This window comes from Lissotriton helveticus, chromosome 2_1 (genome assembly GCF_964261635.1).
Source record: "Lissotriton helveticus chromosome 2_1, aLisHel1.1, whole genome shotgun sequence".
Classification (NCBI taxonomy): Eukaryota; Metazoa; Chordata; class Amphibia; order Caudata; family Salamandridae; genus Lissotriton; species Lissotriton helveticus.
In genome coordinates, this window is record NC_136059.1 from 574558664 (window position 1) to 574572845 (window position 14182).

The window sequence follows — 14182 nt, forward strand, 5'->3', positions numbered from 1 at the left end:
TGTGACTTGTCAATATAGGCTGATGTCTCATAGGCTGATGTCTCTGAAAAGCCAATAGGGTTTGATGGACTTACTGCTAGATTCATCAAAGACCCGTTTTGCGAGTCTTTAATAGCGATTCATAAGGAATCGGTATTAAGGACTTGCAAAGCGGGATTCATGTAGGAATTGCAAAAAATATTGTGATTCCTACATGTTCCTTATTTGCGATTAGCAAATTGCTAATCGCAAATAAGGAATAACTCCCCATGCATTCCTATCGGCCTACAGGCCTACAGGCCCATAGGAATGCATGGGGAGTTATTCCTTATTTGCGATTAGCAATTTGCTAATCGCAAATAAGGAAGCGATTTCAAGGGTGCAGGGGTGTCCAAAGGACACCCTGTAGCACCCATGAAATGTGAATTTACACTGATGTTGTGCACACACATGTCCAAAGGACAAGTGTGTGTGTAACATGCAACTTAGAAAAATGCATTTAAATGCATTTTTCTAAGTTTTCGTTATTTACAACGAGGTTTGACTTCGTGGTAAATAGCGGTCCTAAATTGCGAATTCGCAATTTTTAAATGCTTCATGAATAGCATTTAAGGAATCTAATAGAGATTCCTTAAATGCTAATCCTCGCAAATTTGCGAATTCTTTATTAGCGATTTTTGCATTTGGGATGATGAATCCCAAATGCAAAAATTGCACTCGCAAAGGGCCAGATTCTCAGAATCTGGCCCTTTTGCGAGCGCATTTCGCTTGATGAATCTGGCTGTAAGTCTCGAGTCAGGGAGGAAGAAGGGGAGCTGTCGGACCCCATCCGTTCGCTTGTCCTCCCCTGACACTTCTTCTTAGTGACTGGCCACTACATCTTGCGAATTTAATACAGATCAGCCTAACTCTGGCAGAGTACCCACTTGCTGAGGAGCAGGCACCCTTCTAGTCCGGGGAGTAACTTTCTACGTTGGGAGCCCTGTATCTTTCCCCGTGAGGCAGATTATCAGCCCATGTGGCGGAGCACCCCTGTGGAGGACCCCCTCGGGGTACCACCCTATGCGAGGGTCTCAGTCATCAGCCAACATGAAGACTCCCCCATCTCATGATGGGAGAATCCTCCCCCCATCATCCTGGTGAGGTCTGAGGAGCACATCAGGCACTGCATCTCAGAGCCAGTGGTCGAAGTAGGCTGGATCGGCCGGGCATGGCGTGCCCCTACTTCTTTAAATCAATAGATTCCGTTCCCCTACTTTTTAATTTTAGACATGTGTCCCAGGACGGCAGAAATAGCCAAGGCCTATAGATAAAGCTTGGTGTTGTCGGATGGTCCGGGCGGTCAGAGAAGGAAAAGCACTCTGTCTTCTTGCCCAGAGACGACAAGGACAGTGTCCACTTCTGCTCTGCCCCTGACAGCAGCCCCCCCCCTTTTTCTTACTCTTATTCACTCTATTTCTGTCTAGCTCCTCCTGTCTTACTGAAAACCGTGACATTCAAGAAACTCTTCTTACCCTCTCTTTCCTTCTTTCGTTTATTTGTTCCCTGTGATATGGATCCATAAAAGAAAAACACCTTTGCTGGAAATGTCGTCTTTCAAAAAAAATTATATTCTAAAGTGCAGCCTCGGGAATAAAAGGTTCAAAGTATGACAACTAAATAAAGCAAGACAGAGTGGTCGAAAAGTGGCCAGAGTGGTTTTATTCATGCCCAAATATATTAATACCACTATACAGAGTTTGCCAGTGAGCACTACTTTTGCTTTTTGTCTTTCTTTGAATGGCATTGTTTTCCTAGGGTGGGGAAGTGCACCAATCCTGGATGTACTGCAATGGTGATTGATGGGTGGATTGGAAAACAAAATTCCCCAGGTGCATCAAGCATCCATTTTGCGATTCCTTATTAGCGAAAAATAAGGAATCGCTAATAAGGAATAGCAAAATGGTATGCAAGAAGAAATCACTTTAAAAATAGCGATTTCTTAAAATTCCTTAATTGCGATTCGTAAATTGCGAGTCACAATTAAGGAATACCTCTCCATTCATTCCTATGGGCCTGGAGGCCCATAGGAATGAATGGGAAGAATTTTCAATTTGCGAATCGCAATTAGCGAATCGCAAAATGAGAATGCGATTCCAAGGGTGCAGGGGTGTCCAAAGGACACCCTGTTGCACCCCTGAAATTGATCTGTGCACATATGTTCCGTACACACATGCCCTTAGGGCATGTGTGTGCGCAACATGAAACTTTGAAAAATGCACTTTAGTGCATTTTTCAAAGTTTTTGCAAATTACCATGAAGTTGTACTTCATGGTAATTTGCGAGCCCTATTAGCGAAATCGCTATTTTTTAAACTTTAATACATTGCACTTAAGGAATCTCAATTTGAGATTCCTTAAATGCAAGTAATCGCAATTTAGCAAATTCTCAATTTGCGATTTTTTCCTTTGGGATGATGCATCCCAAATGCAAAAATACCGGTCGCAAAGGGGCAGATTCTGAGAATCTGCCCCTTTGCGAGCGATTTTTATTAGCTTCATGCATCTGGGCCAATGTGTATTTCGGCTCTGTGTTCACAGATGTGGTCTTTTCAAACCATATCGTGTACGTTTCGTAAGGATATAAGCAATGAGCATTGAAACAGATCCCTTCCGGGCATTGTAGTCATGTCCTTAACTTTTCAAGCAAAATCACTCACTGATTTCTGAATAGTGAGTGTTAAAGCGTTGCGGTAACCATGTTCCATTCTTACATTTCACATGCTTTACTTAATCTTGCATTCCCTATGAGTGTTTGCTTTTTCAAGGATTCTGTTACTTTTTTTTAGGCAGCATATTGCTCCCGTCTAGTGCATAATTTAAATTGAGTTGCATCCAGGATTTTATAGTGGGCACAATTGGGTTGTAGTTGAAGACAGTGCAAGCTTCTCTCAGTGGGGCAGTATGGTGTTCAGTGGGGGAGAGGTTGTGGCACTATGGTCACAGTCGAATTTGGAACTGGGAAACCAGGTTCAGCCTTCATGACCAGTCCACCGGACCACTATCCTGGTATTCCCATGCTAGACCTTAGAAGGCCCACAAGACCTTAGAAGCCCTGGTGTCTTAGCACCATCAGGTGGACATTAGTGGTGGCAAGTGTGGGATAACCCTGAAGTCTTGTCCACCAACATCCATGGCGAAGTTTACCTCCAGTCTTGCGGCCAGGCCTATAAAGCAGAAAACCTTAGAGCATGGGTACTTATAGTACGGCCCGCGGGCCGCCAGCGGCCCGGCAAGCCTTCCTCGGCGGCCCGCGGACCTTGCACACACTGTACCTGTGTTTTTTTTTAAAGAAGGTGAGCAAACACCATCGGTTGCAGCAGCGCGGACTCTGATCCAGGCTGAGCTTTTAATTAAATCCCTCTTTTGACCCCTGCCACCTTCCCATTTGGCACTTCCAGAAGCTGCCCCGGGTCGCCAGCCCCCTGTGATGTGTGCAGAATGTGACAGGACAGAGGGGGTCGCCCTGTGGTGCACGCCACGCGCAGCATCAAGGGATTACACTCGCGCTCTTTTGGATTCTAAAAATAACATCAACCCTTCGCAGCACCCAGTGACTGCACCAGTGCTGGCGTCAGAGATGGTCTATTGTTCGTTTATTTTTAGGTCTCGCGACCTATCGATGCGCGCATGCGCATCGAGCGGAGCGAGAATTCAAGCGGCGAAAACATCATGAAACCACCAGCTTTTTGCTGGCGTTTTCATGGCGTTTTCATGCAGTTCATTTGAACCACGTGAGCAACATGCACGCGCATTCACGGCCAGGGCTTCTCCTCCCCTAATTATTCATGGCCGGCCGCAGGCCGGCCGTACTTTCAGTTTCCCGCTTCTCCTCCCCTAATCATTCATTCCCGCCCGCTCACAGCACATCAAAGGGCTTCGCCCAGCGTGCGCTCTGCATTCTCTCCCCAGCCAGCTTCCCCCAGGCCGTGTTCCCTCATCCCTTGCAACTTGCCGTGTTTTTGAGATAATCACTTGGATGGAAGTGAACCATAGGCTTTTTCATTTACTTGTATTTTAATTCCATTCATCTAGGCAGTTCTTAAGTTCTAAAAGTATACGTGCCAGGCCTAAGAAGTCTACCACCTGCTGCCGAGTGTCAGAGATTGCTAGTTAGTTACCATGTTACTTTTGATTCCACCTTGTGCGTCTGTCATCCCCTCCCTACTCTCTCTGACGCTTTATCTCACTCTTCCAGTTTGTTTTTCATCCTTCCTTATTCACTGTGCACTGCTGTCCGCCTCCTTCCATTCTCTCTTCTCCCTTTTCTGCCGCCTTCTCTCTTGCTCTGGGTCACAGTCCGATAAAATAACAAATAGTTACGTTCCAGCCCTCAGAAATGATCGCCGTAAGCCCCACCTATAACCTCCTGCTCAAATTGAACACTGATGTAGTGCTTACTACCCCTGACGAGGCAGCAAAGCACTTTATGCCAAGGTTAGTGTATGTGGGCTTTGTGTTCTCATTCTGTGGCATTTCGGAAAGGTACATCGTTTTAACTGTCGGTGTCATTTTGTTTGACGGCATTATCGCCTATGCGCCGAGGGATGTTTTTTCCAGCTGCCGCCAATTTTATGTGGTGAAATAGGGCATTTTGCGCAATTCACTTTTGCTAACTACAAATGATTTTACGAACGACTGCAATCCATGTCCTAACTAAACTTGATATTTAGTTAATCAGTGTGTTACCTCTTTCAAAAGAAGAAGAAACAAGCATTGGCATTGCCAATAGGTCTCGCTTGTGGGACCTTATAAGTATTTAGTTTTGCAGCACAATATCCTTGTTGCATAATCGGATATTGTGCTGCAAAACTAAATACTTATAAGGTCCCCAAGCGAGACCTATTGGCAATGCCAATGCTTGTTTTTGTATTGCGATGAACCCGAAGCCTCCAGGCACTTCCTGTGTTTCATTTTCAAAGGCATTTGAAATAGATTTGGTAAGTTACATGTTCAGAAAAGCAACGCCTCGCAATTAGGCGGGACATACATATTTTTTAATAAATCTTGTTAATTTCCATTTTGTTTAAAAAAATGTCGCTTGTAAAACAATCCTTAGACTTCATGCCGTGGAATGGGTAAATAGGTGGCCCTCTTTATGTGTCCTTGTGTAAAGTAAACGGTGCTGATGTAAAGCGCTCCAATACCATAAATCTGCAACAAAAAAAATGTATGTGTGGCTGCCGGTCACCGGGTACTGTCTGTATAGTTCGGAGAAACCTTGGCCCAGGAAAGCCATGAACAGGGAGGCTCCTGGCGGTGTTTGATGAGACGCTCCTTAGGGAGGCAAACTAGAGAGAAACGCACAAAAGGAGAGGAAGAGGAGGAAGAAAAAGACGGAAAATAGTTGCAGAGGGAGGAAGCAGCGATGCAAATAAAACTGACAAGAGTGAGATAAAGAGGCAGGGACTGTCTGTGGTAGATTAAAGAGGCATGAGGTGGAATTTTGCAGCCTTGGTATTGTGCACCCCAACCTCTGATAGTGCGTGCAGTTGGCTTCTTAAATAACCTTTGGGTCCCGGCACTTATTCATTTGCAAATTAAGCTCAGGGCAGGATATAGTACCAGAATAGTAAAAAGAAATATTATCGTGCAAAAATATTGCACCCTAAATATACACTCCCAGAATATTGTGGGGTTAATTAGATATGGGTAAGTACAGATTTAATATATCTAACTCACTGACTGACTGACTAAGAGAGAGACTGAGGGGCAAATTACCAAGCAATAGCGATAATTATCGCTATTGCTTGGTTAGAGACAAAATTTTACAGCTGAGCTGCGGCGATTTTTATCGCAGATAAACCTTGGTATTACCAAGGTTTATCGCAAATGCGATAAAAAACGGCCGCAATGCATGAATATCGCTGAAAAGTCAGCGATATTCATGCATTGCCGAGCTAATGCTCTTAGCCATGTTATCCACCTCCCATTGGATAACATGGCTAAGAACTGCTCAGGGCAGGTGTTAGCTTTTGGAGATATTCGCGCTTAGCGCAAATATCTCCAAAAGTTGGTATTAGGAGATAGCGATGTTAGCGACTGTTTCCAGTCGCTAACATCTTGGCACACCCACTTTGCATGTCATTAGTGATAAATATCACTGACATGCAAAGTGGGGCCCAAGATGGTCGCTATCTCCTACGAGCTGTCGCTAATTGGTGTTAGCGACAGCTAGGTAATAGGGAGATAATTTTATCTCCGCTTTCTTGGCTTTTAAAACCAAAAAAGCGGAGATAAACCCCCTTGATAATATGCCCCTGAATGACTGAGAGTGAGGCTGACTGACTGAGATTGACTAGGAGAGAGAGCGCGAGAGACTGTGACTATGAGAGAGATTGACTGACAGAGAGACTGACTGAGAGAGAAACTGACTGACAGAGAGAGACTGACTAAGAAGAGAGACTGACTGACTGAAGTAAAGACTGACTGAGGTAGAGAGAGACTGTCTGACTGACTGAGGTAGAGAGACTGTCAGAGAGGATGAAAGAGAGAGAGAGACTGACTGACAGAGCGAGAGACTGACCAAGAGAGAGACTGACTGACAGAGAGAGAGACTGACTGACAGAGCGACAGACTGACCAAGAGAGAGACTGACTGTCAGAGAGAGAGAGACTGACTGACAGAGAGAGAGATTGGCAGAGAGAGAAACCGACAGAGAGAAACACTGACTGAGAAAGAGACTGACTGACTGAGAGAGAGAGACTGACTAGGAGAATGACTGATACTGACTAGGAGAGAGAGAGAGAAAGAGATTGTGACTAAGAGAGAGACTGACTGGCTGAGAGAGAGAGAGACTGACAGAGAGAGACTGACTGCCTTACCGACTGAGAGAGAGAGACTGACTGCCTTACCGACTGAGAGACAGAGACTGACTGCCTTACCGACTGAGAGACAGAGACTGACTGACTGTCTGACAGAGAGAGACTGACTGACAGACAGAGAGAGACTGACTGACAGAGAGAGACTGACTGACAGAGAGAGCCTGACTGAGAGAGAGAGACACTGACTGAGAGAGAGAGACACTGAGAGAGAGAGAGACACTGACTGAGAGAGACACTGACTGAGAGAGAGAGACTGACTGACTGGGAGAGAGACTGACTAACAGAAAGAGAGAGACTGACTTACTGAGAGACTGATTGACTGACTGAGAGAGAGACTGACTGACTGAGACTGAATGACAGAGAGTGACTGAGAGTGAGACTGACTGAAAGAGGGAGAGACTGACTCAGAGAGACTGACTGAAAGAGTGAGAGAGAGACTGACTGACAGACAGAGAGAGACTGACTGAGAGTAAGACTGACTGACTGAGAGAGACTGACTGAGAGAGACTGACTGAGGGAGAGAGACTGACGGACTGAGAGAGATTGACTGACCGAAAGAGACACTGACTGATAGAGAGAGACTGACTGACTGAGAGAGAGACTGACTGGGAGAGAGACTGACTGACTGAGAGAGAGACTGACTGACAGAGAGAGACTGACTGACTGACAGAGAGAGACTGGCTGAGAGAGAGACACTGACTGAGAGAGAGAGACTGACTGACTGGGAGAGAGACTGACTGACTGAGAGAGAGACTGACTGACTGAGAGAGAGACTGACCGACTGAGAAAGAGACTGACTGACTGAGAGACTGACTGACTGAAAGAGACACTGACTGACAGAGAGAGACTGACTGACAGAGAGAGACTGACTGAGAGAGAGAGACTGACTGACTGAGAGAGAGACTGATTGACTGAGAGACTGACTGACAGAGAGAGACTGACTGACAGAGAGAGACTGGCTGAGAGAGAGACACTGACTGAGAAGAGAGAGACACTGACTGAGAGAGAGAGACTGACTGACTGGGAGAGAGACTGACTGACTGAGAGAGAGGCTGACTGACTGAGAGACAGACTGACCGACTGATAGAGAGACTGACTAACAGTGAGAGAGAGACTGACAGAGACTGACAGAGAGAGAGAGAATGACTGACAGAGGGAGAGAGAGACTGACAGAGAGAGACTGACTGACAGAGAGAAAGACTGACAGAGAGAGAGAGAATGACTGACAGAGAGAGAGAGAGAGAGAGACTGTGATGGAATTGGGGTCAGAGTGTGTATGAAGCTATGCAATGCCTCTAAAGATTGCTATTGTCTGCTAATACAAATGTATTATCAAAATGTGCTCTTTGTAGTTACATCTGCTTTAAAATACAGCATTGTCTCTTTTGAAACGGTTTTGATTTTTTAAAAAACTTTAGCCCCACCCCTCCCACTAACTCCGCCCCCCACACCGGTGCGGCCCTCGGCCACAAACCACACTGTAATGTTGGCCCCCGACAGAAAGTTTGTGAGTACCCATGCCTTAGAGTGACAGTGATTCTGTCACTGAGGTCACAGCACCCTTGAGAAGGGCATGCTCTAGGGCAGTAAACCGGTGTGACCACACCAGGTGCTGACTTTGGGATGGGGGTGTCGTTTTTGCAGCTTGCTCCCTCCTTCCTGGCCTTCAGCAATTTTCATCTACAATAAAAATGTCATGATAACTCCGGTCTTCCTAGTGAGAGATAAGAGTTTTGTCTAGTGAAAGTTTTGACTCATGGAAAGTTAGCACAGAGAGTTAATGTGCCTGCTGCAAAAAAACATGTACCATGCAGATCACAAAGAGCACATAATGTAAACAGGTCAGTGGGTTACTGATTTGGCAGAGAGATCCCTTTGTTACTTGCAGTTTATAAGTTAAAACCCTAGCATAGAACAGTGAGCTATTAACTGTCATCTAAGCGCAGCAGGCAAACTGCAAGGTATAAATTAGAGCGTTATGGTTCCCCACCCCCCAGTCTTTGATGATCCTAATGTTGCAAAAAGTGTTCATTTGGCTAGAAGTCAATTCTGATTATTAAAGAGAACCCCCAACCATGGTATTGTGTTTTAAATTCTGAGTTTGTGTTTCTCCTGATAAATCATTATAAAACTATACTGCCTAGTAGTATGGTTGTCGTGTGACTCCTACACCTTGTAGTCCTTAGTCTTATGTAACATTCCCTATAAAGTGATTTCACACGTAAGATTGTCTCTGTGCAATATATGTGTGATGCAAAGTGCTCTGACACTCTACAATGGTATGAGTGGTGCTGTAAATCAAATTAAATGTATCTGAGAGAGAGTGTGGTTATGGAGACTTAACGGGCACCTTTAAAGGGTGGTAGTGAGGGAATTCGTGGCGGAGGTGGTCATTAGCAAACATTGTTGTACAGGGAGCCACCAGCACTAAAGACTGCATTGCCCTTGAGGCCAGTCCGCCTCACCCAATGGTACATCCATAGGCCTTGTTTCAGCAGTAGTAGCTGCAACTCACCTGGGATCAGCAATGTAGGACCAAACTAAGGGGCTCATTATGATCGCGGACGGACTTGAGTCCGTCCGTGACCATCAAGGAGGAGGGAACCTCCGCATGGCCTGCGGAGTTCCCTCCACTCCAATTAGGATGTGACCGCCACCCTGGCGGTCATATCCTCTATTTTTAACATTGCGGTGGGTGCAGCTCCGCAATGTTAAAAATGCATACATTGCATTTGTATGCAGAAAGCGGCAGGCACCGCGCGGTGCCTGCTGATTACTGCATACAAATGCAGGGGGGTACCATAGGTACCCCCCATATGCACCCCCCACCCCCCCTTCACCCAGGGGTCCCGCAACGGGCCCCCGCAGTGAAGCTCCGTATGCTTTTCCACGGCAGAAAACCCGCCGTGGAAAAGCATTTCTTTTTGGGCATCCTAATATGGCTGGCGGTGTCTGAGAGACACCGCCACCATATTAGGGCTTTTCCGCCGCGGTTGTAAGCCAACCGCGGCGGAAAATCTGCGGACGTAAACCTGTACCCACCAGCCATCCTAATGTGACGGTGGGTCTTTGGTGGGTCCGCTGTGGTTTTTCCGTATCCTCTGGGCCGGCGGTGGCTTCCGCCGGCCCGGAGGATACGGAAAAACCGGTATCCTAATCTGCCCCCAAGTTCGCAAACTACACAGTATCTCTGCCTCATGCACAAACACTTTTAACATGTGCGGACTGCTTTTTGTGCCACTGGAATTATGAAGCAAAGGAGGACAAAATGATGCCGCAGTGTTGACTAAATTATGCAGCAAAAAAAAGGCTGCAGCGTAATGTAGTATATTTTCTGATACTTTGTTATTTTGATATTTTTACACATGCTAACAGTCTCTGCAAATATGCTGCCATATTAGTGGCAGTGTAAAATACAAATGCAGCAGTGAGAAAGCTGATCAGCCAACCTTCACAAAAGGTTGTCCACTTCGGAGTAACGCAAGTTCCATTTTTTTGTAACTTTTGATCTGTTTGAGCTACAAGCTATTTATTAGTTAAAATTGTCAGATTATGCAGTAGAGGTTGTATGATGTGGCAAATATGGCAGGGCTATAATTATATAGAAAACATTTGCAAACGAGGATATTTTGCCATTCATGTTTGGACTGCTCTTGTGCAAAAAGGGGGAAGTGTTGATGACAGAAACTCCATGGCTCAGAGACAAATGGCTTGTGCTCCACTTTTAAGCGTATTTGGGACATTCTGTGATTGGAAACCTATCCCACTTTGTGAATATATATTTGGAGCCATGGATGCAAACTTGAGCAGCTTCCTATTCCAGGTAATACAAAATTAAAAATATCTTAAAAGGGTGGACAAGAAAGGAGGAGGAGAGCCATAAAGAGGGCTGTTGGGTTTGCTTGTAGAGGGGAGGGAGTACTTGGGAAGGTAAATGTTGCAATATGTGCTGTTAAAGGAGGAAGAGGTGCAGGGGAGGGAGGAGGAAGGAGTGGCCTGTGGTGAGCGTGTGGAGAGGGCCCTCCATCCCTTTCTACCCCCTCCCTTCCTGGCTTTCCTCCTCTCCCTACCCTCCCTGCCTCTCCACATACCCACCCCATGCACCTCTCCTGCACAGGGAGGGGAACCCAGCACAGGAGCAGGGGGAGTGGGGTGTGGATGAACGGACAGTGCTACTGTGTCGAGCACCCGACAGGGGTGGGAGCTAAATCTGTCCCCGATCAGTTGGTGCCGTAGACTGTCAGATCTCCCTCTCACAGTGTACTAATGTGCCCAAAATTGCCTTGCATTGATTATACCTTGTGGTGACGGTCTAGTAGCTGGGACTAGCGTCGGAACCGGAAGGCAGAAACCGGAACCGGAAGGTGGCCATTTTGTGTGGCGCCGGCCGGCTCGGAGATAGTCGCGGTATCCCGGCGCTCCGGGGAATAAAGAGAAGAAAACACCTTAACCCCGAGTTTGTGCATTATTCAGGGGGGAATCGAAATTTTACAATGGCGACGAGGCGGGACCAGATCAAGAAACGAACACACTGAGAAAAAAAAACGAACGCCCACACGAACAAAGCACAAGCCGAATCAGAGGTGCACGCCATAGAGGCGGGCTGGGCACCATTCCCGGAGCGCGGCAGAGGACAAGCGACAGAGCGGCGGTCCCCCAAGATGGCAGTACCCACGGGGCTCCACATCATAGGGGCAGCGCTGCGCCACGCAACCAAAGACACCTGGAGCTGCACAATCCAAAGGGGCTGCCATCAGCAGAAAGAGCGGGAAAAGTGTTCTCAGGGCAGAAAGCAAGGACAACCCGACGCGCCCGTCACCAGAGGAGGTGACAAGGGGGAGCACATCCCAGCACGCCAACACCCCTTAGCCAAGGCACGCTGGCGGACCAGCAGGAGCGAGGTGAGGGGATAAGCCTCGCAGAAAGGGGCAGACCAAGAGTGAGCACCACACCAGAAGGGGCTACAGGGAGTGCAAGCAACGGAGGGGAGAGCGAGGAGGGCATAGACGCCAGACAAGCACCAGGCAACCCGCCCAATAACGCAGTCCCCGCCCAGGCAGTCCAGAGGGGTGCGGGCAAGATGGCGACACCGTCGGCTTCCCTCACCCACATGGTGCCTTTCCTTCCCAAACGCGGAGAACCCTCGATGCCTTGGGAAGACTGGAAACGATACTTCAAAAACTACCTAGAGGCGTTGGTAGAGGAGAGCGAAGTAGCTTACACGGACCAGAGAAGGAGAAAAATTCTTTTACACAACCTGGGCCCAGAAGGGCTGAGAGTATTCGACACTATCGTCAAGGAGCCAAGAGATGCTAATGACACTGACGTGTTCAGACACGCCATTGAGGACCTAGATGCACACTACAGGCCAGTGGTATGTGTGGCGATTGACAGACACAACTTCTTCCAGAGAAAGCAAGGAAGCGGAGAGACGGTTGACGAGTATGTGGCTGCGCTTCAGAAGTTAGCGCTGACGTGCAAATTCGGCGTCCTCCACGATGAGCTGGTAAGGGATCAAATTATAATGCACACGTCGAGCACACACATACAGGAAAAACTCTGGGTCAACGGCGATGCTCCCATGAAGGAGGTGTGGGCCCTGGTAAAGAAGGCAGAGATGTCCAAACGATGCGCACAAGCAGCCAGGAGGGACACAGGAGGAACACAAACGGTATGCAGAGTCATGCTACACAACAAAGGAGACAACCCTAAGCAACGGGACATCCCCAGGGGCCAAGACACCAAAAGAAACCAACAACCGGGAGGGGCAAACCCAAAGACAGGAAGGGGAGGAAGGCCAAGTTGCTACAGATGCGGGAGCACCTTGCACTTGGGCAACGACAAAGCATGTCCTGCGTTCAGGGCAAAGTGTGCATTCTGCGGAGTGTTCGGGCATTATGAGAAGGTGTGCCGACGAAAACCCAGAGGGACCACCGTCAAATACATAGACCAAGGACGTCCGGAAGAAGAAGGGACGCGGGCAGAGGAAGAAGATTGTGAGGAACTCCTCTACATCGATGCCCAGGTTCTAGACGTGGGATGCAAAGAATCAGACAAACCAAGGCTCAACATGCGCATTGGAGGAGTACCGATCGACATAATTGCGGACTCAGGAGCTCCCATTTCAATTGTTCAAAGGCAAATATGGGAAGAGAAATTCAGGCCCAAAATAAAGGAAGAACTCCATCCCATGGATGTGAGACCCGTCACTTACACTGGACAGGGAATACCCATGTTAGGATATTGCCCGTTACTGTTCGAATTCAAGGGGCGCCAAGCCAACTGCAAACTGTACGTAGCAGAAAAGGGGCCGTCAGTACTCAGCTGGAAAGACCAAGGTGCGCTGGGTATCCAGCTGAACCCAGGTGGCATTGAGAAGGTGTTGTTGATGAAAATGGAGGAAGAACAAGGAGAGGAGGCCTGGCGGAGAATACCCAGGGGTGTTCAGCGGGCAGATAGGAGAACTGGCCAAGTTCAGACACATGATGCGACTCAAGGAAGGGGCGCACCCAGTTATTCACAAGGTCTGTAACATCCCCTTCCGCTGTAGGGAAGCGGTATAAGAAGAACTGGACAGATTAGAGAAAAGTGGGGTGATCCAGGCCATAGACAGTGCAGAATGGTTGTCGCCCTTGGTAGTGGCTCAAAAACCCAACGGGAAGGTGAGGTTGTGTGTAGACCTCAGGGAACTCAACAAAAACATCATAATAGACAAATTTCCGCTACCACGCATCAATGAGATGCTAGCCAAAACAAAAGGCGTCAAGTGGTTCTCAACGGTGGACCTGTCATCAGCCTACCATCAGGTAAAGCTCCACCCCTCCATCAGCCACCTTACATCTTTTATAACACCATTTGGGTGTTACAAATTCGTCAGAATGCCCTTTGGCTTGGCATCGGCGGCGGCTGTATTTCAAAAGCTGATGCATAGACTCTTCCAAAAGGTGGAAGGAGTCCAATTTTTCCAGGATGATATCCTTGTAATGGGAAAATCCAAACAAGAACACAATGAGAAACTGCACGTGGTGCTACGCACATTGCAAGAGAGCGGACTCACTGCCGAATGGTCAAAATGCAAATTTTGCGTGTTTTCGGTCACCTACCTGGGTCATTAAGTCAGCGAGAAGGGAATAGAGCCTAAGAGAGCGAACATGGAGGCGATACAGAACGCACCCTCCCCAGGGAAGAAGGAAGATGTTTGGTCATTCTTGGGCATGGCCGAATTCTATAGTAAATTCATCCCACATTTTGCCACCAAGACGCATGCTCTACGCCAATTGTTGAAGGAGAGGAACGGATTCAAGTGGGGTAAAGACGAGCAAGAGGAGTTCGAGACCTTAA